This window comes from Anser anser, assembly GCF_964211835.1.
Source record: "Anser anser genome assembly, chromosome: 5".
Taxonomy (NCBI): Eukaryota; Metazoa; Chordata; class Aves; order Anseriformes; family Anatidae; genus Anser; species Anser anser.
The window spans coordinates 52,203,207-52,230,564 of NC_139725.1; the positions used below are offsets into that span (position 1 = coordinate 52,203,207).

The 27,358-nt window shown below is 38.6% G+C and overlaps 1 long non-coding RNA gene across 1 annotated transcript; it reads right to left on the bottom strand.

Moving 5' to 3' along the window:
• Positions 1 to 26,927, bottom strand: LOC310899815. The gene is made up of 3 exons (XR_014584689.1): positions 26,401 to 26,927; positions 1,245 to 1,360; positions 1 to 455 (listed from the first exon to the last, which is right to left on the bottom strand). It is a non-coding gene; the product is annotated as an uncharacterized lncRNA (long non-coding RNA).
• Positions 26,928 to 27,358: the final 431 nt, after the last annotated feature.

Below are 27,358 nucleotides of genomic sequence, written 5' to 3' on the forward strand. Positions count from 1 at the left end.
TTAATGTTCATGTTTTCTGTTCTTAGAGCATTTTCAAACCAGTTTGCCTTTTTGCTGTATTTCCCCTTTGGCCAAAGCCCATATGGAGAAAAACACTGGGACAATGCATTCTCTTTCATTCCTGCAAAGTGAAAAGCTTGTGTGTTTCCTTTATTTATGTAGCAAATGGATTTTCATTTTGCTTTCAGCAAACAAGTTGCTTCAGTAATAGAAATACACATTTGTTTAGATTTTGAATACACTTGAAAAAGGTTTGTTATATACTTTTTTTTTTTTTACAGGAAAAGTAATGGAAATAAAATACATTTGCCCTATCAATCTGTAGCAGGTTTCATGTTCAGAGCTTACGGCAGCCAGTCTGAGATCCGTTCCAAATGACCTCAATGAGCACAATCTTCATTATCTTCAAAAAATTGTGCTCAAGGTATAATCTTCATACCCGATAAAAGTGATTCCTGCAAGTGTACAACAGGTGCAAAATGACAGACTGAGTTGGGAGTCAGCTTTCCAAGCCTCAAAACCCCATCTGTGGATACTTACACATGGAGAGAATGAATCAAGCCCTCCCACCTACTCTCTAGTGCAGGACCTGTCCATGTGAGCCACCAGCCTCCAGAAGGACAAGTGACCAGCATACTAGATTCCCCAACCTGAGCTAAGGAACAAGTCTGTTGTTCTCAAATGGCTGAGCTTTTAAGAGCTTGGGAGCCACAGGGGAACTCTGACACAAGTACTGCTCTTCCTGTATCTTTCTCTGATCAAAATATTCCTTAACCTACATCCCTTTCTTGCAAGCCCCCTGCCTTCTGTGGATGCAAGTTTTACAAGTATTACTTCCCCTTAAATATAACATAATGAAAGGTGATGGCTACTATCTACCAAAAGTGGTAGCAGTTTTCATGTCATGACCATTGCCCTTCATAGAAGAAAGATGTTAAGTAGTGCTGGCAAAGGATCCAAGATCTACTCCTTTCCTCCATGTGCCAGTTGGCCCTGTCACATTGTGGAATGACCACAAGAGCAGTTTCACACTATGGATATTGAGTATAGCTTCCCTTGCTTATTTTAAGCCTCTTGTGTTTGTGACCTTTGGGTGAAACAATGTGTTTCTTAGTAAATCCTAATTAAATCTGTAGCTCAGAAACAGTGAAAATTTGGATGAATTTCAAGCATGTAGAGGCATGATGAGATATTTATTCAATGAGCGTCAAATGCATCTGTGCATTTGGACTTTCCTTGTTTACCTGTATTTCAGTTCATTCTACAAATAGCTGCATATTCAACAGCTGTCTTCATCCTCCGTGCCATGGCACTGAGTATAGACACAACTCCACAGAAGTTAGCAAAGTCATAACACCTCCTGTTTGAAAACAATGGAGGAAGATAATTACACCCCACCACCACCTCAATGCAATTGAGAAAAATCAGCAAGAACCTCAGCTATCCTAACACACTGACACCCACTCCAGAACCACTTCTTCTAGTGACCTACAAGGGGCTGTACCACTACAGTTCAAGGCCTGGAAGGCCTTGAAATTGTTGTTACAAGTCCATCAGGATGTTAGATGCCAGGATCGGAAAAAGCCTACCTGAATTTCCAACCACTGCTCTCAGTCTGAAGCAGACACTAAATTCTGACATTTCACCAGTGTGATGAAACTCTTCTTTTGTATCCCACTATACCAGTGAAGCAAATACAGCAAAACTACTCACCATGGAAATGAACTACAGATCTCTACATCACCATACAATTCCAAAGGCAGACATGAATTTATTTTACTGCCGTAATTCTACTTTTTAACATTCTTGATCTATTATTTAAAACAACCTTCCACACTACCCTTAGTCAGATATCAGAACATAATCCCCTTAAAATTTTTTCTTTAGTCTATAGGGATCTATTCACCTGCTTTCCTCCCCCCGGTTGTTCTCAACTTAATGGTTGTGCCTTTATTCTGTTTACACATTCAACTTTCATCTTCCGCTTTCCCTTGATAAAAAAAAGTCTAAGCCATGAAGCAAAATTTTTGTAACTAACTTCCAATACTAAGTGTTATGTTCAAACAAGTGCCAAGGAGAACTGAACAGTTAGCTGGTCTAATTAAACTCATTTTGGTCCAATTAACTGCAGTTATGTTTCACAGTTGCTCTGCGCTCTTTGTTAAACTCCTTTTTCAGGCCTATATCTCTGCTCAGTGAGACAAGAATTTCACTCCACTGATTTCCGTTAGGAACAGCTCTCTTTTACCCTCTAGGCTTAATAGTATTCATTGACCTTTCAAATGTGACCAGATCAACTGGAATCCTCTTTCTTGCTTATCCTGTGCAATACTAACCTCACATCTTGTCAGATTTGCCAACTGCAGCATTTTCAGCTGAAGCACTTGTAATGTAGTAGGACATTTGAAGCTTCCCTTATTTAACAACTAATTATCACAGAAGGAAGAAAGTGGGCAAAAAGAGAGGCAGAAATTTACCCTCACACTTCAGCTGGTTCTCCCTGGGCACAGAAACTGCACAATGACTTCCCTCTCCAGAAGGAATTGAGAACAAGAACCAGCCTAGTACAATGAACATTTGCAGCCATTTTAATTATAATAACCTTGTATCGTTTGCATTAGTGACTGCTAAGGGTCCAGATCTGTTAAAGACTGTGATTTAGGCAGCTGATATTAATCATTAGGTATAGTATCTTAATGCAACAATGGTGTTATGTATTAATGAGTATTTAATAACCATAGCAACGAGATCTTAAATTGGTTGACAACTTGATCTTCAATTTTAATCTTGATAAAATTCATAAACTCATACACAGTCACTGTCCTCAGCTGACACAAAACCAGATTTCCACGTTTACCATCACTAGAGACTCTGTCAGCTTAAATGGAAATAACTCAATCCCCTTTCCCACTGGAAACCCATCTGAGAACAATTCCTCTTGCAGACCGTAACAGGACTCTAGATCAGCTGAGGATGGTCAACATGAGTCCCATGGGCTAGATCTGGCACAAGAGGCAGGTAGCATTCAGGAACATGAAACAGAAGGCTTCCTGCTTTAGACAAAAACAACAGGAAATTAGCCGTATGAAGTCTCACGACTGTACTGTGGAGTTCTCTTGATTAGCAAATCCTGCTAATCATCCCATAACATGGAGAATTCAGCCAGCTCTTTAAGTTATACAAATAGGAGCAGCAATTGTTGCGACAAAATCTTAAATTGATAGAGAATTTGATCTTCGATTTTAATCTTGATAAAATTCATAAACTCATACACAAAGTCACTGTCCTCAGCTGACACAAAACCAGATTTCCACTTTTGCCATCACTAGAGACTCTGTCAACTTAAATGGAAATAATTCAATCTCCTTTCCCACTGGAAATCCATCTGAAAATAATTCCTCTTGCAGCCCATAACAGGACTCTAGATCAGCTGAGGATGATCAGCATGAATCCCATGGGCTAGATCTGGCACAAGAGGAGCCCAAAGTACTTGCTAGCAAGTCTCAAACATTTAACAGATACACCATCATAACAACTTGGGGGGGGGGGGGGGGGGGGGGCTTCCAATTAGTTTCTTGCTGTGGGTGGGCACATCAAGTTAATAAACATTGTGTTCACTGTCTACAGACATAACATTCTCTAAGACTTCAAGATTTATGGAAGCATCCCAAAGATGCATGGCAGAAAGAAGATTCAACACACTATTCCTTACATTCCTATTTGTGGTGTTCTTCATTTCTTAATTTCTCACTTAACTTTTCCTTTGTCAAATAAGAAAGATGTTACCATTGACTCCCTAAATAGGCTCCTTTCACCTCCTACAGGGAGTAACAGATGTATAAGAATCAGAAGGAAACAAGATTATACATAGCAAGATAAAGCAGCTCATATGGATTTGTAGATGTATTGCCTTAGCCTGCTCAGATTTATTTTCTTCCCATCAGGTTTTCAAAGGAAAAACAATGCATCTAAATTGGTTTCCTGGTGTCACCATAAAGAGCTCAGAGCCAAGAAAAACTTTTGAGGTATAAAGGATATTTACACTGTTGTCTAGTTTTGACATAAACACAGATATCAGCCTTTTTTTTTTTTTTCTTGATCTGAGCAGAGGATTGAAAGCCAAATTATTACACTTTGGTTTTCCCAGTGACTTCTCTTGTGATCTCACGCTAATTTGGAGCTAATTTTTTACAGCTAATCTATGAACACCAGAATAGTCACACTACACCCGCTGATGCTGAGGGTGCAGCTGGAGTTTCACCATTTGTCCCCTCTTGCCAGAGGTCAGAGAAAGCACTTATGCCTGTGTGAAAGAATTAAATTCAGCTCATCCATTTCTTTTAATTCTACCTGGCGAAAGATTTCTTGTTGCAGCACCAGAATATTTTCTAAAGCCAAGATCCCAATTTTCCAATAAACAAATCAGAGATTTTGGGGAAAAAAAAAAAAAAAAGGAAAGGAAAAAAAGGTTATCTGTTCAGAATTGAAATGGAAGCAAAATGTACCAACTTCAGGCTCTAATTTCAGAAGGTAACTGAGGCATTCAGCTTCTGTGTCTCCATGTCTCTTGTCCAGCCTAGGCTAGCTCAGACTTTTAAAGCAAAATCTCATAGTCCCTGAAGAGAATTGGGTCTCTCCTTTTGGACTCTACAAACGCAGAATTTCACCCGCTTCTTTTGCTGAGGTACAGTGGGCTAGTCCTGTGGGCATGTTCCTTGCTTGAAACAAGGCCCAAACATTTCTGCAAAACCTGAAACTATGGCATTAATGGTAGAAAGGAGGAAGAGGAGATTGCCCTCCCTACTTTTGCTGGCAAACTGCACCTATGAGATTTGCATTGAAACTTCAGATACTCTGATTCCAGCTCACAGTGTCTAGGCTGAAGCCTTTACAGTCAATGAAATGAGAAATACCAGGCTACAATGTTAAATAACTTTAGGCTGATGAAAGTTGTTTTGACCTCTCAGAAAGAAGTTTGCTCACTCCCTAGGTTTACTTCTTTCAGATGTACCTAAGCAATATTAAGATGGCATTAGAGATCTGGGCTATATGCTGTCTCTCAGCCGTGTCATCACTTCAGTTGCACTACTTGTGAAGCAGCACACAGATTCAAGAAATCCCAGCTTGGCTTTTACTCAATTTTAACTTCTTCTTGTTGGTTTAACAACCCCCACAACATGCACACTTTTTTTTTTTTTTAAAATTTGCTCAACTATAAACATCTTAGGTTCCAGGCAGCTTCAAGAACTGTCAGCAAACTAATGAAGAAAAGAAGCCTAAATAAGGAAACATGTGCTTCACCAATACAACCACAAAAAAAAAATCCAGCAGGGGGAGGAGGGGAAAAATCAACCTTACTATAAATTGAGCAGGGTTCCACTTTCCCCCTCCCTAAGGGCTTTAAGTGAGTCACCTTCTGACCAACTTCCCATGAAGTAGGTTGACTTTTTATATCACTCTGAGTTATCTTTTTCCCTTTAAATCTTTTTATTTGTTGGTTTACATGAATGTGAGGCTAACTTTGTAGTTCCTTTGCATGTTTAGCTCCTCATTCCACATCGATTTCATGATCTTCAAAACAACTCTGGTCCTTACTCACTTTACCAGGAATTATTTGGAAGAGCTGCTACACTAAAGCCATAAAAATTGATGAATCAATTTATTCAGCTTAGAACTTATCAGCATGATCTGTTTAGGAAAGCATGTTTTAATGGTTGCTAGTGAGGAGAAGGAAGACATCCAAAATGGAGGCAGAGTATTACTCAAGACCATCATAAAGCAGTCACAGTGATGATGACCTGTCCTGCTCCCTGCAGTGGAGAGGCCCACTTTCACTACACGGTGGAAGGCCATGTGTCTGCGATGAGATAAACTCACACAAAAATGGTAGTTCCAAATCCAAGTGCCACACACCTGGGTTCAAATATAGATACAATAAATACAGATTATATAGATATAATCTAAGAGGTCAAGGAGTTAGAAGCTTGTTTTCCCTAATGAAATTTAATGTTTGAACACATTTTTCTCTCATGTCCAGGAGCTGAGGCTTTCAGGAAGACACTACTAATCATGAAACTAAGGAAAATGTCAGCAACACTATGATTATAAGAGTTCTTTTTTTTCCTCCCTCTATACTAACTTAATTCTGTATACTGTTCTACATCCTTCTGCTTTTGATGTTTGAGGGAGAACAGAAAAAGCTAGATCACCTCACATTAAAATGTTCCATTACTTGCCATTCTTTATGTTAGAATCTTCACTAAATCTTTTATGAAAGTGGAAAAAGAAAGATATGCCTGAGGTTCTTTGGGTTGGAGACACCAAGCATACCAGGTGCTATAGCACCTATCTGGTCCTCAGGAGCTAGAAATTGCCACAAATATGTTACAAGGTTTACTGTGAGGTGACTGAAATTCATTTGGCCTCTATCCCCCAAATTTGCTAGTAGGCAGACAGCACTACCAGCTGCTGAACAGAACAGAGCACGTCTTGTTTCCAAAGCGATGACTAAATCTTATCAAGACAATCTTGATCACTGGGATTATCAAGAGGGACCCAAGACTGAATAAAACAGAACTTAGCTTATAGGCCCTAGAAAAAGGTCTCCTTTATAAATCAACAATAAGGAGTTGATAAATTTTTATTTTAAGTTAGGCAGTTTCCTCAAGTCACAATTGGGAAATAGAATTAATACCTAGTGTCACTTAAAAAAATGTTGCGTTAGTCCCTTTATGATTTGTGGGAATTTAAGGCAGGTTTATTTTCCTTTCCATTGGCTAAATCAAACTCACAGAGGGCAACTCACATCTGCTGCAAGAAGAGATAATAAAATACAAGTATATATTTACGCAAAGCAAATATTTTTCCGTGGTCCACTATTACTTTTTAATACAGTTCCCTCTCAGCTGTTTTCTCCTCCCTTTCCTCAAAAGTTAAGCTGGACAAAAGGAGGGACCTCAGCACTTGGTTCATATTTGCCAGACACACAATTTCACCTGCGCTAGAGTGTATAGAAAAGATTACGTACCTGGGTGAGTGGGTGTGTTTGAGTGGGAGAAGAACTCAAACAAATACTGCAGGGAGAGCCCTACCGGGAAAAGAGAGGGGGGAAAAAAAAAAGGAAAAAAAGTATTTGTACTAGTTTAATAGGCGGTTGTACTGAGAATTCCAATCTTTTCTGTTGAACCACACGAGAGGGAATTAACAATTACCTGCCATTCAAAGTACGAAGACTGTAAACGGAGAAAACTGATGCAACTAAAACTGTTACAACAGAACACTTATGAATTTAAATGCAGTTCTCACCTCTCCCCTTCTTGGCTTATAAAGCAGTTTCCTCAAGACCTTGCCTTAGGAAAAGTTATCTTCCAGTTAGAGGCCAAAGCCATAAAGGCAAGTTCACAGCCCCAGACATCACCTTGAGCTGGTACTGTCATTGATTTAACTGGCTGAGCACATTCACAGCCATCCCCAAAAGACAATCATACCTAACTACTGCTATTTTGATTCGATGAAACAGAAGGTGGCTATTTCTGCATCGCTTTAGCTTTAAAACTTCACGGTTTTTATTCAAGTTAGATCATTTCTACTGTAACCTATATGGCTAATAGGTAGGTAACTGACATGCCAAATACCCACGTTAAAATCTAAGCCATGGTACAGACTTCTTTCACAGTCTTGGGCAAATTTCCTAATGGGAGATTTGTTTCCTTTACTTGTAAAAATGAGAACAGTAAGATTTTCCACCAACCTTTGATACTTTCTTTAATGTGGATCGTACATCTTTCTGGCTAGGTATAACAAAAAATGTACATATTTATTATAAAGCCCTTTAAAGTTTATTGTTCCTAAATGCTACCAGTGTGAAATAGAGATATTATTACAGGACTAATTTATGAAGAATGAACATTAGTGTAACTGAAATAATTTTTTATTATTATTTTTTTTAATTGGAACCACTGTTCTGTGTGTTATATATCAGAGACATACTAGTGCCTGCCTGTGGGCTAGTACATATTATTACACATTTTCAATATGCCTCTGAAGACAGAAATTTAGAACATCAATATTTTTAATGTTATCCAGGTGCATGATCAAGTGTATATATATTATATATACACACACACATCCATCTGTGGCCTAACATGGAGCATGCAAATATCGCTTCAGTCACGAAGAAGCTAATTACGTCTCCTTATAAAATCTACCTTGTGTTTAATCCTGTAATACACAAGCAATAAATTCTTAGATAAATGTTTTGATACAACTGAATGTCTCAGAGTTTTAGCTTAAGAAAAAACAGCTGTGGGACAGAATTTATGTCTTTTGCTTGCTACAGTTTGTAATTACTCCCATGGAGGTCAGATAGAAAATGCCAAATGATGAAAACCAAGTCCACCACATTTGAAGAGAGATGTCAAGGCAGAATGCAAGCAGCCTTTCTGCTGTTACGCTGATGGGTAACAATTAACATAAGCACTACTGCAGATTTAATTTAGGGTTAGATATCAATGAGAACACATCACTGAATTGTGTTCCAACTTGTGTTACATACATGCCATTGTTGGACATATCTTATTCTACAGGGAAACGATCACCCTTTGGCTTCTCTTAATCCTTCAAATTTTCTTCAGCACAACATCTTACCACCTCAGTTTTTGTATACATGAGAATCTGCCAGGTACACCAAGCTCCTTAGCTGAAGCAGTTTGTGCTGCAAATTTCAAATGAGGTCTAGGAGTTAAAAAAACACATACCTAGAGAAAAAATATTCTTCAAAACAAAAGGAAATATAGTAATTTAATAGGTTTCTGATAACCACGCTTTATTCTTTTTTACAGCAAGCTGTCTTTTGCGATGCAAGAGCATCAATGAAAGGCCTGTTTCCTAGTGTCTTTGTTCAGACCTCTGATGGGCATAAAAATTACTTTAACAGAACCCTCTCAACAGACATCATTGACTTATTAATATCCAGTTTCTCAACCAGTGGGGAGAAAGAGTGGTACTTCTGCAAAGAACATACAACAGAAACTGGGCTAAAATTGTCAAAATGTCCATCCATCACATGGAAGCTGCTTATTTCATTCAACACGTGCAGGATGGTCCTATTTGTATTAATGTTATGATAACATGGTACCTCTAGCATTTGAGATCCCACCAACAGCAGAATTTGGTAAGAAGTCATCACCCATTTTCTTTTTAGTGTGTTCATTTCTGTGTGACAGATTACTGCTGTCTGCCTCTATCTTCTTTAAAATTGGAGGAGTTAGATGAACATCTGACCACAGTGAATTTATCCTGTGGTCAGCACATTACAAACCCAAGAACTATCAGAATTTTTCTCTTTCCAGCTACTGATGTAAAGGATTTATAAAGAGAGAAAACTACAGAAAATTGCGCTATATTATATGAAATGCATCCTTAAATAACACCTGCAGAAATACTGTGTGAGACTAGCACATTAACATTTCTTGCAGAATTTCAAGCAGAGTCACTATGTATGAATAGTACCATCTGACCCATCCCACATCCCTATGGTTTATCCTCAGTCACATGGATTTGTCTTTCTGCAAGGAAGATTGAAACAAACAAACAAACAAAGCTTTAATAGAAAAACTCCTCTTAATGACATATTTAATTCCTTGTTAATTGATTATACTTACTTATTATCTGCAAGTTAAGTTTCATACCCCTAAGCAGATCTTTGTCCTCATTTCTTGGACACTGATCACAGTAGCTCAGCCACGAGCGTCTTCCAGCTTTGATATTATTATTCATTCAGCTCTAAGACCCTCCCCTCACACATACTTTTGTCGCAACTGTCTAAAATTTGCTTTTAATAAATTACTCTTTTCCGTTTAGTTGCAACAGTGATTATTTTCCTGTTACATCTCTGGCTTTTATTAATAATGTGGCCACAGAGCTGTATGTGGATGATCCAATGAGCACTACCTAACTGCACTATTGGAGTAATGGGGAGTAGAGGGAATCGCCAGAAAAGTCTTATACTAAATGCCACATTTTCCCCCAAATCTGCCCCGAAATGCCCCAAATTTCCCCCAAACTACTTTTTCCAGTAGTTAAGGATGAATCTTAGATCCACTGAAACTTAACTTTTATTTAAGTGTTAATCTAGGGCACCATATAAATTTATTTACTTTCCTCTAAATGAGGACCAAAAGCCCTCAAAGTTAAGGTTCTGAAATAAAGGATGAAAAGACATTCTGAAATTCTCATCTGACCTGATCTAAATTTAAAATGGTAGGAATAACAAAGATTATCTTAACATTTTGTTATCTTAAATTCAAAGGATCCATGGTCACCTAATCTTAAACAGAACATTCTGTCATTTTACCACTGAGTTATATTGTAAATATTAAATTTGAAGTTAAAAATGAGAATCACAGTGAAATAGTCTACTCATTTTTTTCCACAGTAATCTTGATTCAGTCAAAGAAATTCAGAGCTGTTGCAAGAGCTAGCTTTTCAAAAGCCACTTCAAATGTAGCTGCCCTGAAGCTTCTCTGATAGTAGTGCTTTGTTAGGTCAGACCCATGGTTAGCTTTTCACTCAAATGTTTTGTAATACTGACTCACATCATCGAACTTTTCCTTAAGTAGAATATGTGCACAAATGCTTTGTATACTTTGGGCTCTGGTCAACAGGGAAGTCAACAATTTGGGAAAACTAGGGTTACCACATCAGATTTCTGACCCTTCTGCACAGACATACAAGCTGCTGAGTCATCTCTAGAACCACTCAACCTTTTCAGACCCCCATGTTTCCAGACAAAAACAACATCATCTTGGTTTTGCTCAACCTCCAGAGCTGTGAGCTGCAGCAGTTCCAGCTGTGATCAACAAGCAGCCTGGATATCCCTTCAGGATGGGCAGGACAGACATGATTCACAACACTATCTTCCCTAACTCAAACTAATCCACCTATTTTCAGAGACCAAGAATTAGTAGTAATAGATTTTTCTTTTACTTAACCTCATCTCTTGGTAGAGAAGAGGTATTTTTGGATTCATTTTTTATTTTGTCCTCTTTCCTCATTATTTAGTTTTGATACAGAAACCAAAAAGTACCTAGTTCTCTATATACAGGGCTAAAATATGTTCCCAGCAGGAGCAAAACTCAAGAATGGGGGAGAAACACGACAACACAACCAGACACACAGTGAATAAGTGATAGCTTTCTAATATAAATTTGCCTTTACTTTGAAGCTTGCAAACACACTCTGAGGAAAGTTTGAACGACTGCCTCTGCCAAGGGCAACAGAAATCTCTAACTGTAATTCACTGTCTGCATGATAGAGAAGTGGTTGTGGCTTTTCACTTTTGCAAAAGCTGGTTAGAAAATCATTCCCTCACATTTAGGACTTGGACTTGAGCTTTTGGTGACCAGTTAGTGCTTTATAGAGAATGGATACCAGCTGCTGTTGCCTTAACCCTCATGTTCCCATTACACCAAAACAGCAGTAGCAGATTAAAGTTTGAAGGAGCTGAAAACCTGTACACACATACACAAGCCACTCTAATGTTCACTTGGCATTTCAAGAGAAAGTTATGTCATTGGTATAGACATGAGTAATATAAATGAAACAGAAGAAATCCCTTTCAGTCCTTCTCACTCATCAAAACATCAAGTCATCTTCACCCACCTCTGACATTCTTCTCAAGATCATTACAAGGAAGCCAACAGATGTCACTACTCTCAGAGAAAGCCACAAGCTAAATACTACACAGCTAGTAGTCCTGACCTAGCAAAGCCTCAGAACTTAATGAAGACATGCAGGCAAGCCAGCAGTGCAAATGCAGCAGGGACTAGAAGCTGCATCATCTCTGTTGGGTTATCAAATACAGACTGAGATTAGGTCTCTTTAGCTTTACTCTAGACTTGCCAGCAGACCAAAGGAAGTCTTGAAATTGAGAGCAGAAGTCTTAATTTCCCTTTGAATTCTTTAAAATCTGGAGTCTGATCTGATTCTTAAAGGTATTTGGGATCACATTCCAGATTTTGTACAAGTCCAAATTAAAGAGCACAGGAATAGAATCAGAATAATGGTTACAACAACACAGTGCTAAGACAAAAAGAATCATAGTGTGCGCATGTTTTTAAGTTGTTTCCCAGTGTTTCCCAACCCTATATCTAATCCACACAGAAAACTGCTGAGATACTTCTGCCTACATATACACACACGCACAAATCTGCATACATGAACACATGCTTTTTAATAAATATATTAACCCTACTATACCACAAATTAAATATTCCAATGACAATTCATAACACAATAGCAACACAGAGATTTAGACTATCAAAATTTTAGATTAGTACTTGCTGTCTTAAAAAAAAAAAAGATTTCTTGCAGTTTGACAGTAAATACTTTTATGAGGTGAATAAATCCAGTCAGGGTTTGCTCCAATGCAACATTTACAGGTTATCATTGTCTTGTCATTTGGTACTGTTGGCTCAGCCACCAGAAGCATTAAAGGAAACTCAGGAGCTTCCTGTTAGCTGTTTGAAACAGGACAGACAGTAGCAGTACATTCTGCACTGTTTGCCAGTAAGGCAGCTGATCCATTTCAAGCTCTTCTAGCCACTTGTACAGCTTTTACAGTCCTGGACAACATGTAATCATTTGTCTCTTACATCCCTCCAAGACATATGCAATTAGCTAAATACTCCTTGCTGACTGGAGTGGAGGGCAAGGTCTCCATGGTTCAACACTCCGCGAAAAAGTTTCTCTTCCTAAGGCTGAGTCCCTCAGAAATTGCCTTCAGGGCTATAGTCGAAGTTTTTCTATTCAGACTTGTTCAACAAAAGTGTTTCATTTTTTTCTACCCAGTAGCTGCAATTACAAATGCAAAGCAAAGTTCAGTTTTGCAGACTTCACTGGAAGCATAGTGGCAGTACAAACTCAGAGTCCAGCCCAGCCTCCTTTCCCATTCCTCTTTCCCCGCAAAGGAGGTTCTACCTTCAGTTTAGCTTGAGATTGCTACATATCTCTGTCTTCAGCACTAGACTGTTATCACTATAAATCATTCAGAGTTTAATGGGTGTACTAGTTTAATATCTTGAAACCAACAAAAGCCAATAAAATTGTTTATCATTTTCTCCAGGAAAGTATTTGGGGGGCTTCAGACATCCCACAGATACTCTGCATTTTTGTAGGAGTGGTTCAGTGACCCATATCCAGGTAGTACAACTACTCTTGCTTATAAGAAGAATTTACTGCCTATTGCTCAAATTCACCACAGGGTTATCAAAAGAGAAGTCTACAAATTGTTACAAAGACCTAGAAGAACAGAGATGATTTAGTGCAAGTTAACTGGAAGAGAGTAAGCGAAGATCAATCTCTTCCTAAGAAAGACAACACAATCAAACATACAAACCCCACACACAGAGCACCACTGAAGTGAACCACTCAGGGAGACTGATGTGCCACTAGCAGAAATGTTTAAAGTTGATCGAGTAAATATGCTTCATTGGCAGAGCAGCAGCTCAAGAAGCCTGTTCAATGGTCACTTTTGCTGAATATTTCTTCTCACTGAGTTCAAATGAAGTTCAGCTAAGCTGCTCTCCGTTTCTCCAGACTTGCTTCCTTTCAAATATCTATTCAAAGCACACAATCAAAAGATTTCACATATATGTGCATCTACCACTGCACTGTTGTGTGCTGAACTGCTATGTCCATGCTAAAGCAGCTTTTTCTCCCCAAGATTCAATGAAGATCTGTGCACCAGTGAGAAAAGCACACTTTTCACTCTCCTGGAAGTGTGCAGGCAGAGCGCTGAGTGGAGACTTATGAGTCTTCATGGCCAAGTCTGTATCCAGCTACAAGTTTCTTACAGCATCTTTCTTTCATGCATCAGATTACTGGGAGATGGGAAGCAATCTTCTGAAGCACAGATATACTGACCTGCATTTTATTTGTCATTAAACAGATGCTACTTTTCAGGCACTATTTGTCTCCCACTAATTAGCATACAAAAAGGAGAGATAAGTGGACTGTGCCAGAACTGTAACAACTTAATAACAACTTAAACGCTTTGTTTGAAACGCAGACACTTTTTGAACACCTCAGTCATAGCAGATGTCTGTCGAAAATGTGTGTTTTTCACACCTGTTGTTGGCTAGCCTACAGCCAATGCATACTTGTAAACTAGTTTTCTGTCCCTTATTAATCAATCCCCTTGAGATAACCAGGCAGGCTACCAACTGTTACTGCATATTCAGTAGACTTTTCTTTGTCTTTGCCAAAACTGCTATTTTTTCAGGAAGGCCAAGCCTGCAGGTTCCATCAGTTCCATCACAATTCTTAACACGTTTGGGGGACGTCTCTAAATAAGAATTTCAGAAATTTTTACTAGTATGAAATCTTTTTTTTAAAAAAAAAAATACAATTCCAGCATTATTCAGAACATAGGATAAAAAAAATAGTGAGAGATCCATGCACTTCAGAATGAGCTGAGTTGTGGATAACCCCTGCTGCGCATCCTCAGCTCAGTTTTGCTGAGAAATCATCAAAGATGCAGACCTTCCATGCCTGGCTGTAAGATGCACAGTCTCAAAGCAGATTTTTACAAAGTTTGTCATGGCTGCCAAAGTGACCTAGGTATCCTAGGGTTCAAGTGAATGCAGAAAGCATCATAATGGTGTTTAGACAGACATCATCTAGGAAGGAAACTGTGCAGTCTATTTTCAAAGTAGTCTGTGTTGCTGTTCATCCTCACCCGTTGTGCATGGCAGAAGCTGTCAGCAACATACCATGAAATCCCATATTAAAAGATAAACATATGACAATAATCAATTTGGGGGGAAAACAGGTCACAGATACCATAGGTGTAACAATAATCTGAGAGTCCTGAAATCCCTAATGAGAAAACTAATTTTCCTCTAACAGCACAAGATCAGGCCTGCAGCATTGCTCTTCCAGTAACAAGACCACCTCCCCAAGATGGCTTCTACTTACTTTGGTAGCTTATTCTTCCACAGCAATTCTCATATCCTCACAGAATATGGATGATAGCTGGGATTTTTTTTTATTATTTTATTTTTTTTTAATCCTGATTTCTTCAATAAGTGAATAGAATACATCTGAGAAAGCGATATCAGTGTTTCAGGAAAGAGTGGTAATAATTTAAAATGTTGTCACTTCTAAGGGCCTCCATTGTCTCTATTTCAGTGGGGGTAATGTGTTGAGGTCCCTTTCACAGGTTTAAAAAAAATAAGAAATACAGCTTCTAGATTCCCCTCATATACATTTTGTATCTAAATGCATGTGTTTCCCTGAACAGCTGGTACAACAAGCTATATTTTATTTTTGCCTTACAGAGAAGTCATCATGCAAGATTACAAGATTTGTATAGTTAGAGGAGATGCTCGTATTTGAGTAGTACTGAAGGATACTTGAAAAAAATATATTGCAGCCCTAGTTATTGTCAGACCACATATCTCAGTCATAGCTCAAACTCTGCTAGAACAGACAGCAGTTAAAGTGGGAAATGCATTTCAGAATGAACTTATTTTCTACTCGAAAGACGATGCTGAGGAATTCATTTAAAGTGCCTTTTGGTCTCTAAGTTGTAATACAAGTACTGATTATATATATATATATGAATTGTTTATATATATATATATATACACACACACACACATATATATGAATTGTTTTCCTGTAAGCAAAGATTGAAATGCAGCTAGTGAGTTTCCAAGTGTCCTTCCTGGCATCTCCAACAATAAAACACATGCTTTATTATTACTACTCTTAATTCCAGCATTTTTAAGCTAATGTAGGTATCATTCCTGAGCACTCTAGAAACAGCTCAAAACGTTGAGAGGATGATTCTGATTTTAGGTCAAGTAGCTTACATCCTTTGCAGCCCTACTGAACTCATAACAAACCAAATGTCCTTGAAGACTGGACGGGACTTCCATAGACCACGTAGACCATTCTCTTTCCTCACAACCAATAAGATATACCCACTCCTAAAGTGATGAAGGCTTCCTACAAGTGCTTCACTTTCTTTTGGATTAGAAAGATTTTTCTGATGTTCAGCTTAGATCTCCTTCACTGCAATTTACATCCATGACTTATTGATAGCCTAAAATAGGAAGAACCTCCCATGCCTCTTTAAAGCATCCTTTACTTACTTGAGGGCTCAGGCATCTCCTAAAACTGAAGAACTCCAATTTCTTCATTTTTCCTGTCTAGGGCATTTCTTCAACTCAAATTCAGAGATCTGACAACTCTCATTGCTTTCCTCTTGCTGGTTATTCAGCTGATCCATATTCTTCTTGAAACAGAGCACCCAAAACTAGACTCTACTCCACTTCAAGCTTTACCACTGCATGGATAATGAAATAATTTTTCTGCACAGGTCTTGCAAGATATTTTCCTTAGCATAGCCCAGGATATTCACATTTTCCACACAATGTTACTGTCCCATGTTTCTTTAATATAACACTATTCTTCTTGTCTTCCTTCCCCCACCCACCCTGCCACGAACCTACTGGCTAAATGGGAATTTTATTCAGCCAAATCACGTTTTCATTGTTTTTATGGGTAAAGAGGATGCAAAATATAGCCTGAAACTTTATAGTCAAAAGATAGGGCTATTCTGCTGAGTTTTCCTGTAAGATGCACTACCTTGTTATAGAGGTAAATAAAATTAATCTAAGACTTTTTGTTCTTGATAAATCTTCATGGCTTATTCTCAACAATAGATTATTTAAAAGGTGGTTTTATTAAGCAAACCACATACCAGTTCATAGACAAAGGAGATCTCACTGCCTTCCAGAGAGTCTTCATTTTCTGAGTGCTTCCTCCTTGTCCCTAATAAAGAATGCCACCTTTCAACCAGGAATAAATCTAACCACCCTACCACTCCAAAAAAAAAAAAAAAAATCAAGTTGAAAAAAAACTGCCGACTAATAAAGTCTGAGTATGGTATTTCTCTTTGGAGTGCACTCAGCTGATGCTACTCTTGCAGAATTTATTGTAAATGGAGGATGATGGGTTTACCCTGATTTACACTTCTGGGGTTAAAAAAAAAAAAAAGCCATAAACAATACTTCCCTGAGCCAGTATAAAGGCTTTTTTCTCCTCTTTAATTAAAAAGCACAATACACATTTCACCCACAAGGAGGAGGAAAAAAAAAAAAACACAACACTTTCTCAGTACCCCACAGTTATCAACGGACCTGGTATTCCCACCGATTTCAGTATATCTTCTTTTACCAGGTTACCAGTAAAGTTATCATATAAATTTTCAAGAAATAATTCTATTAAATAAAAATAGAAACAATATGTGAATGCTGGAAAGGGTACCAATTAAACAGATGGGAGGAGGAGATATTCAAGAAATGCTGGAAAGCATGAAAATCACCAGGAATAGGTTGAAAATCTAAGTTCTCAGAGATTAACCAGAGAAGCCATCATGCAGGGTTCTAGGAGTCAAACTTCAGAAAGAAACTTAGAGAAGAACTGAAATTCTGGTAACCACAGAGGTAAAACCAGATAAATAAGTAGAGAAACTGCAACATTTAAAGTTGTGAAAAGTTGAGGTAGATGCCACTATTGTAAAATATCTTTACACATGTGATGGATCAGCTAAAGTTTCTTTAGACATATAAATGAAATAAGATATTCCTGGTCATACTCAATATTTGAGGTTTCTGGATGATGCACTCAATTTACTTAAGAATAAAATAAAAAAACACAGGCTAAAAGGAATAAACACTGTCACATATAAAAGTACCCTTCCTCTTATTTGTGTATAAGTGTAAACAGGGGAGGTGTACACATATTAGCATGTCCCAGGACAAAACAGAAAGACCACAGCGAGCACGCATTTATTTTAAGGGTACTTCTCACACCACAATTAAAAGGCCTCAACTTTTGAGCTCTATAAAAATCTCTATAAAGAAAGGAGATCTCTTTTTTTAACACTAATACACATCTTCCAAATATGGGTTTGTATTCCTTCTTCAATTCCATTTCTACTTAAAAATCTAATTTGGCAAAAAATATGTATCATTTCCATTTATACACCACTTCTGAGTACTGCATTTCTTGCAAATACCACAATTCTCATCACAACCCTCCAAAAATTGCTTCTTGACTGTAAAGGATGCAAAGCTGGAAAAGAGGGAAAAATGTTGTGAGATACAGAAAATGATGTTGTAACTTTTTTTTTCCCACTGAACTTTAGAAGAATGACTTATGACAACACCCTTGAAGAAGCACGTACTGCTCTATTCCTTAGAAGAAAAATAATAGCTTTTATTCTCAAGAGGATTGTCAGCTCATCCGCACGGAAAATGCTTGGTAAAAAATAATGGAACTGCTAATTTTTACTAATGACGTTCTTTAGCACAAGTTAAAGGAAAACCAATCTTTCTAAACTAAGAGGCAGAGAAAGGTGTTAGTTTAATTTCTGGAAGAAATTCAAAAGCGGAGTTCTTGAAGGTAATTAACCTGTTCTTACACAACAGCATTTTTAACGGACTCAAATGATACCAAAAAAATACATAAGTATATATATATATTGGTATGTCACACCTACTGTTGCTTAAAGCTCACTGGCAGATCTCCAGTATCATTGGTAATGAGAACTGTCCACTGAGCATTTATACTCCTTCTGAGGTTTCTTACATACCCTTCAGGTCACTGACCGAGAAAAGAAAAAAACCCTCTTGATAATAGATTTGAGAAGAGGGAACAAAAGAGTCGTGTTGAAGATGTTTGTCATCTTTTTTGTTACAAACTGGCCCAAAAGAAATTATGAGCTTACATTGGTCCCAGGTGAAACATACAAATGGGAAGACAGTCCAGCCTACATCATGGCTCCTCTCTTGAAGAGTCATAATGATAGGAAAAAAAAAAAGACTTGGAAGGAACTGTAGAAGTGAAACTTAACAGGTGAATTCAGCCACACTCCCCCTTCGTGACGTGAAGCTGTTTAATGTAATTCTTGAAAATATGATTATTAGATGTCTAAGAAGAAAGGAAATGATATAGCTCCTTTTGGTAGTAGTAAGAAAGTGGTCCAGTTCTATTCCAGAGGTGGATTTTTGTCCTGTTCTGACACCAGCTGGGGAAAACAATAATACACTGGAGAAGGGTTAGCAAATATCATGAGTTATTAAAATATTGGGTAACCTACTACAGACTTCCATATTTATAGTTTTTCAAATGAAAGGTCCAGAAATAACTTTATCACAGAATACAGCTACCTACATGGAGAATAAAACTTCACTGAACGTTTCTCCAATGTGGCAAAGGTGTAAGAGCTTCAATGCTTGGAAGACACACAGAGTTTGAAAAAACAATAAGAAGGATAACCTGTCAAGCACCAAAAAAACTTTCCAAAGATTCTGGTAGATACTCTCATCTTTAGAACTGCCAGAATTTCACAGAACAGCACCCAATACTCTGCTAAAGGCAGGGTGACTTCAATGTTAGATCTAATTGCTGAGGGCTCTGTCTAGCTGAGTTTTAAATATCAGCCTGGGAGGGCAGAGGTAGCTGGAAACTGAAACTTTACCCCAGTTAGCCTCAAAAATGCAAGGTGAAGAATGACTGCATCCTTTAATCTGCTGGCTACACCCTTACTATTAAGTATTCTGCAAAATTTCATACTTGAATGAACATGGTGCTGATTCACATTCAATCTGCTACTCATTAGGATCATCCAAATCTTTTCTTGCCCACCCCATCTACAGCCTGTACAGAGGTATGGAGTTATTTCACCCCATATGCAGGACTCTGCAGTTGTCTTTGTTGAAAGTAATGTTTCCTGTCAGCCAACTCAGAATCACTGAATCATATAGGTTGGAAGAGACCTCCAAGATCACCTAGTCCAACCTCTGTCCTAACACTAACTCCTTCAGCCTATTGAGGTCCCTCTGAATGGTAGCCCTAGACTTTAGCTATGAGCTACTGCCCCAGTTTCATGTCATCCTCAGGCCTGGAATGCATACTCTTTCCCATCATTCAGGTTGCTGATGAAGACATTAAACAGTGATGGAACACCACTCATAACAATTTGCCAGTTTGATTTTTGAACTACTGCTGCTACTTTTTGAGCCCAGTGATCCATCTAGTTTCTCATGTACTCGGTAGCCCATTGATCTTGTTTGTATCTCCCCAGTTCAGTTACAAGAATTAAGAAATTGTATCAAAGGCACTGCTAAGGTCAAGGTAAACAAGATCCACTGCTTTTCCTTCTTCACCCAGCCAGCTACCATTTCATGAAAATTGGTAATCCAGATGATCAGGCATTATTTGCCCTTGGTGTACCAGTGTTGACTATTCCAAACCACCTTCTTGTGTTTCACATGCTTGGAAACGCCTTCTGTAAGGACTTGTTCCATAATATCTGCAGGGCAAAAGTGAAGCTAAAGAGCTTGCAATTTCTCAGTTTCTGGCTTTTGTCTTCAGTTCTTCTGCTACAGTAAACGCAGCTTGACTCCCCAATAAGCGTTTATCTCAAAGCATTTTGAGAAGGTTGTTGAAACAATAAGCTATATGAATCTATTCTTTTGACCTCACATAAGATCTAGGTGAGGACAAATATTAGTCTTCATTTACCTGTTTCTAGTCATGTTGGGTATATGTCAAAAAAATATAAACAATACATGATATATTGTTTGACTTTGGGAAAGTTTGATCTTGGCTGCTACGAAATCCAAAAAAAAAAAAGGAAAAAAAGACTAAACGATCTTGGTTTTTTTAGTCACATGTGAAGAATATGGTTTCAAAGTCCTAACTCTGTTGGTTCTGTCTTACTCTTAAATCAGCCTAGCAATGGAAAGATAGATTTGTAAAAGAAATATTAAGAAATGACTGCAGTACAAATGCAAAGACATTTAGGAAACAAGCAGAAGAAACAACAGGGCAAGGGTTAAAAGAGTGATGTGCAACAAAAGACAGGGCAAAATTAATAGTCTTAAAACTGGTAAACACTGAAGAATGTGCTGTTCATGCCAAGGTCATGGCAGAGATGACTCATTAGCTGAAGGCTAGTTCTCTGAGAGCAGAGTGATGGCAACAAGTTAATAGCCCAATGTTAGTGCCATTTCTCTTCCTGTTATTCAAACCAGGATACAGATTGCAGTCAGAAGATACCCAAAATAAGAAAATAAAAGAAAATGGGCAGAGACCTCACCTTGATTTCTAACGGGTAAAACCGCAGACTGTGATGGCTGTAAAGAAACATGTTCAAACCCAGATTATCATCATCAGGAAGGAACCTGGATGATGATGAGTAGCTCAGTAGCTGGTGTTTCGCATTTTCCATGTCATATACAAATAATCCTAATCACAGCAATTCCAGATTGGACGAAGCCCTGGGCAACCTGATCCAGCTGGTGGCATGCCCATGGCAGGGGAGCTGGAACTAGATGATCTTTAAGGTCCCTTCCAACCCAAGCCATTCTGTGATTCTATGGTTCTTCTTGTGCACACATGTCTAGGTGTTCATGAATATGAAAGGTAGAGTCAACTTACCCAGAAATAAGAATAACTTTCTCCTCCTCCATAGTTTCACACAGACTTGTTACAACCCAATTGGCTTATGTCCCTTTCTGCACCATCACCCATAATGCAATAAATGCTTAGGACGAGGGAAGCCAATCATGTTATTGCAGAAACTATTACTTCACACTGAGAAACTGCTGGCATTCAGAAAAAGCAGATAAGGATTCACAAATATTACCAGTTGTAGTAGGAATTATTTACTGCCAGTCATTTGTCACTATAATAAGGTTAAAAAAGATTACAGATTTTTCATATTCAATCTACCTGGAGCTATTATTCTTGTATTCAGTTACTATGATAATCAAATCTCTGCTATCCTTATCTTTAAAAAAAGATAGTTTGGTTTTTGCTAAATGATGGTGACCACATTTGTTTAATTGTCGATGTGCGCTTGAAGCCCAGAAGGCCAACCATATCCTGGGCTGCATCAAAATCAACGTGGCCAGCAGGGCAAGAGAGGTGATTCTCCCCCTCTACTCTGCTTTCGTGAGACCCCGCCTGGAGTGCTGCGTTCAACTCTGGGGCCCTCAGCACAAGAAGGGCATGGATATATTAGAAGGAGTCCAGAGGAGGGCCACAAAGATGATCAAAGGGCTGGAGCACCTCTACTACAAAGACAGGCTGAGGGAGGTGGGGTTGTTCAGCTTGGAGAAGAGAAGGCTCCAGGGAGACCTTACTGCAGCTTGCCGGTACCTAAAAGGCGGTCTACAGGAAAGCTGGGGAAAGACTCTGTCAGGAAGTGTAGTGATAGGACAAGAGGGAACGGCTTTAAACTCAAAAAAGGTAGATTTAGATTAGACATGACGAAATTCTTTACCCTGAGGGTGGTGAGGCACTGGTATAGGCTGCCCAGAGGAGCTGTGGATGCCCCATCCCTGGAGGTGTTCAAGGCCAGGCTGGATGGGGCTTTGGGCAGCCTGGCCTGGTGGGAGGTGTCTCTGCCCATGGCAGGGGGTTGGAACCAGATGGTCTTTAAGGCCCCTTCCCACTAAAACCATTCTTAGATTCTATTAATTTACATTGAATTATTTTAGATGCTTTCTGGGTAAAGTTGTTAGTAATACATTCTCATATTCCCCACAGGCAGCACCCAGATCAGCCTGTGGTGCTGAAGAGTCGCTGCCCTTGAAACACTTGTCAACACCCTCCTGCCAGAAGCAAACTTGTCTTTCATTTTTCTGGCTTTAGACAATGTCCAGTACTTCCATTCTCCAGACTTGATTTTAGGAAAAATCAGTAAAATACTTACAGGAAAGCATTCTTGAATCCGTTTTAAAATCCTTTACTAAACAAGCTGCATGGAAAATGCCATAAAAGCCGCAATTCGTGGTTTGTATACTTGGTAGGTGTGTGGATAAACCCAATACCTACCTCTAGGGGAAATAAACACATACACTGCACATCACCTTTTGTGAAAAAAGAACAGGGGAGAAAGCCAACAGCACATTTGGTTCTACAATTTTCTCAATACTTAAAAGAGCAGCCCCTCCTTTTATGCAGGTAGTTCATATGGTCATGAGTTACCCTTTTTCTAATTAGAGGTACAATACTTTTTAAAGTAAAACTAAAACAAAAACCTAAGACAAAAGTACATACATAAGGATGAAAGTAAACAGCAACCAATATAAAGGCACATACAGAAAGTTTTACAAAAACAAGTTGCCAGATTATTTTTTGTGTGTACTACAGATGCGTCAACAACCTTTCAAGTACTAATAAGCTTGTGTTATAATATTTGTACCGAAACCTTCTTTTCCCTTAAGCTCAGCCCATGCAGATCTGAAAGGCTATAAAGACTGTCCTGGGAATCTGCATTATCTTACTAGGGCTGTAATTCACCAAATCTGGAAGTCAGTGGAGCTTTCATGTAAAAGATGCAAGACCCAGACATAAACAGAATATGTTAATCCCTGAGGTATATGGCTGCTTTTGATTGAAAATCCATTAGCTCTAATAATATGAACAGAACAATCAACACAGTATCTCAATGGAATCACAGCATTCTTTGTTTTGGCAGATTTTCACAGGCAACTTTTTTTTTTTTTGGTGCAGGACTTACTCCATGCTGCCATTTAAGCTTATGGGAAATAAACTCTCCCACCCACTCATCAACACCTACAGTGAAGTCACACTACAGAGAATCATAGTGGATGTGACTCTGTTCTCGTCCTTCCCCTCCTTCATCAAATTCAGTGATAATTGCTCCTGTGTCACGTTGCTTCAATCTTACCACTTCTTCCAGCAAAAAGCAGGTCACACAGCTACCCTCCCTATGTTCATATTTGGGGCACTAATTATGCTTATCAAAACAATTCTCATCAGCTACCTTAAACAGCTATCATTGTTCTACATATACATGCACCAAACAGACCATGGTTCCTGTGTTTGCATTACATCTCTGTTAGCAGAACTTAATTGACCAGTACAAAGGAACTCAGTATACGTACATATATATATATATATATATATATATATATATATGACTAGACTCACAAAATTTGGCCTGAGGAGCTCAGGAAAAGAACCGTATGCACCGGTAATTTTCAACAAATCCCAAAATGACTGAGGATGTGCATGGAGATCAAAAGCCTACTGATTCTCTACGTGAAAGTGAAATTGTGTTGAAATTCAACAGTTAATTTGGGGGTGTTCAATCTAAGATAAAGAATATTAGAAAAAGACTGTTTTCTTAGCTTGTACAACATATAGCTTAGAATATACCTTTACAGGATTGGATACAGATAGCAGAGTACCTCCTTTGATAAGTTCTCGGTGTTTGACAGAAGTGTTGGAGAGGATACGGAGGAACTCATAAGTCTTAAAGTTTCTGATAAGAATAAAAAAAGAATTTATTGAGGAGAAACAGCAAGTTTCCTTCCTGAATGGAGGAGCTTAATTTGAGGCACATCTGTAACACTGTTTACAGGAAAGCTTCAGTAACTGCAAGGATAGGCGCACTACCCAGTACTTCAAGGCTGTGGATTTTTTTTTTCCTTTAATCTTTTTCCTCATGCTAAGTGATTACCATCAATCCCGCCTAACATCTGCAAAGGAAAGGGGGAAGAACACTTGACACAAGAGTAGAAAAGTATAACCTAAACCATAACATCCTGCTGCACTGTATCTCCAGCTAATCCCAAGCACTAGCATGCAGTGGCACTCTCCTGAGAAACTTGGTCAGGTAGAGCTGTTTGGAAAAGAGTAGAGATATGCAATCTTAATGCTATTTGTTTCCAAGTGTGATAAAAAGCTATAAAATTACTATTCAGTACAAGAGAGATGCCAGGCACTACTGTAGGGATGGATCTATGTAACGACCACTTACTTGGGAAGTCACAAGGGAAGACATTAGATGCCAGCTCCCTGCGAAGGCAATAATCTTCTCCATGTAGATGCAGCCAAATTATGATCAATGCTAAGGAAGAAGCAGGACCTAGAGTTTCAGTTACAATGATGCTTCCTCCAGTACTTATGGTACATACAGGTTAAAAACAAACAAACAAACTTCTACATCTTACAGATAAACACTCTCATCCCAATAGTACTACCTGCTAGAGCATGCACAGACTTGTCAGGGATACAGAAAAGCAGGGCCCCTTGCTTTCTCTGTTCATTCTAATGCCATTCACTTGGTATCATCCAATGCAGACTGAAGCCCTGGTTATTCAGCTGAGAGTAATTTTACTGCTAGGAGAGCACCACTACCTTCAGGTCTCTGCATTTTCCTGTATATGCTCACAAAGGGCTAGGTTGAGATTCATGCCGCTGCTTCTAAAGATGAATGTTGCCCCTCTCACCGAACTGAGGAGGTCTGGTTCTGACTGCCTACCTGTACAATACCACACAGAGAATCCAGTTTTCAAACATTTTTTCCCCTCTGGTAAGTAAGTCACAAATGTTTCCATCATCATCTTTGACTCTCTGTTGATAATCTGTGTGTCTATAATCCACCTCTGTCTCACGATAAGACTTCTGAAACTAAGCCCTTTTTTACAATCCTCAGCAGTTCACACAGCTTCTAAATATTGTCAACCCTGGTTATGATAAAAATAAAAAATAAAATAAAATAGTACAATAACTCTTTGATTGTGAGAAGGAAAGATCATTTCTACATGAATTAGAGAAATAAGTTTTTAAACACGTTTTCTTCTGAAAAGCCAAAAATATGCAGAAACGAAAAGCTGTTCTTATTATTCCAGAAAGAAAAATGACCAAAAGGGGGCGCGGTGTATACCAGAATACATGCCAAGCCGCTGAGATTCAGTGTGATACACAAACCTCAATGCTGACAGAGAACTATCCAGATACAATTTATCTCTGAGTGTCAGACTCAGCTAAGGCCAAGGAAAGGGAAACCGAAGAAGAACCTATGTCGAGAAGGTATCCAAGTCTCTTCAGTCACTGAATTTAATCATTAAATCTTGTGCAAGACAGTGAGTTTTTACAGGAAGCAAATGCACACACTCAGCTGCAAGAAGAGCTTCTTTGCACACACGCACAAAGAGTTTTAATAACCCCTGAGGCAGATGTTGTTCATCTGAGCAGAGGTTCTTTCACACACATGGTCAAGAATGCAAGTCCTCTGCTCATCAGGCAACTCCTGCTCAAACTCCAGCACTCGAAACTGTAACTCCCCGTCAAAAAGCAGAGGACTACTGTCCTCTTCCAAACCCAGGGACACAAAGACAGCCATAGTATCAACAGTAAGGTGGGAAAGTGCAAAACACACTTGGAAAAGGGCAGCAAATAATCAGCTAAAATCACTAGACAAGATGTCCTCCCCCAGAAAATACTGGCAATAATCATGAACAACTACCAAGGCAAGCAGTACTCCCCATATATTTATTTACTTACCATTTATTTTCTTGAATTAATAGACTCTAATATTCAGTATATTTTCCTTCAACTTCCTAGCAAAATCTTGGCCAAGATTTCCTAGCTAAGAAAAAATGCTCACATGTAACCAAGTTCAAGCTGATTAAAGTTTTCACAATTACTAGTTATGACTCTCAGCTGTGGCATCTTGCAGCCATTCAGACAGTTGTTCTTTAGAAAAATAGAGAGGGGAGGGGAGGGAAAAGTTCTGTTGTCTTTCTGTATTCAAGATATTCTAGTTTTATGCTTACATACTGAAGTTTCTACATGGTATCTCCTGAAACTTAAATACGAGGAGAACATTGACTGCAGTATTACAAATGGCCAAGTAATTTAACTGCAGACGAAGTTGGGGGCATGTGCATTACCTCCCCACACCCCTGAACCAGCCACCATTCCTCCTTTGCAGAGGCTGGTCTCTCAAAAGCTCTTGAGATGATCAGAGGCATGTTTCCCCTTTCAGAAACAAGTGTCCATAGCAGGCTAGCTCCTGAAGACTGCAGAACTCCACTCACCTACTCCTCAAGAGGCTGTCCACATTCCTCGGGTTTAATGAAGTAGATCTCACTACAGCTGGGTTTTATTACACTGCTACAAATGAGCTAGCAGAACCCCTCCTATGAATACATGTTAAGTTAATGTTTAAACTCTACCCACATCCAACCAAAAAATAAAAAAAAATAAAAGGAAAGAAAGAAATTCCAGTTACAATTCTAAAGTGTTTATTTGGATACAGGACAAAAATATAAACTTTTTTTTTAAAAAAAAAAAAAAAAGAAGAAGAATTGAAAAAAATTCAGGATGAAGACCTTGGAGATTTGAGTGCTGAGATTACATGATCAAACTAGAACTGTTGCAGGGAAAGCAGGAATGGACCAGGGGAAGGCATCGTTGGTCAAAAAGTTTTACTGAGCTTGTGGCATTACTGAAAGACAAC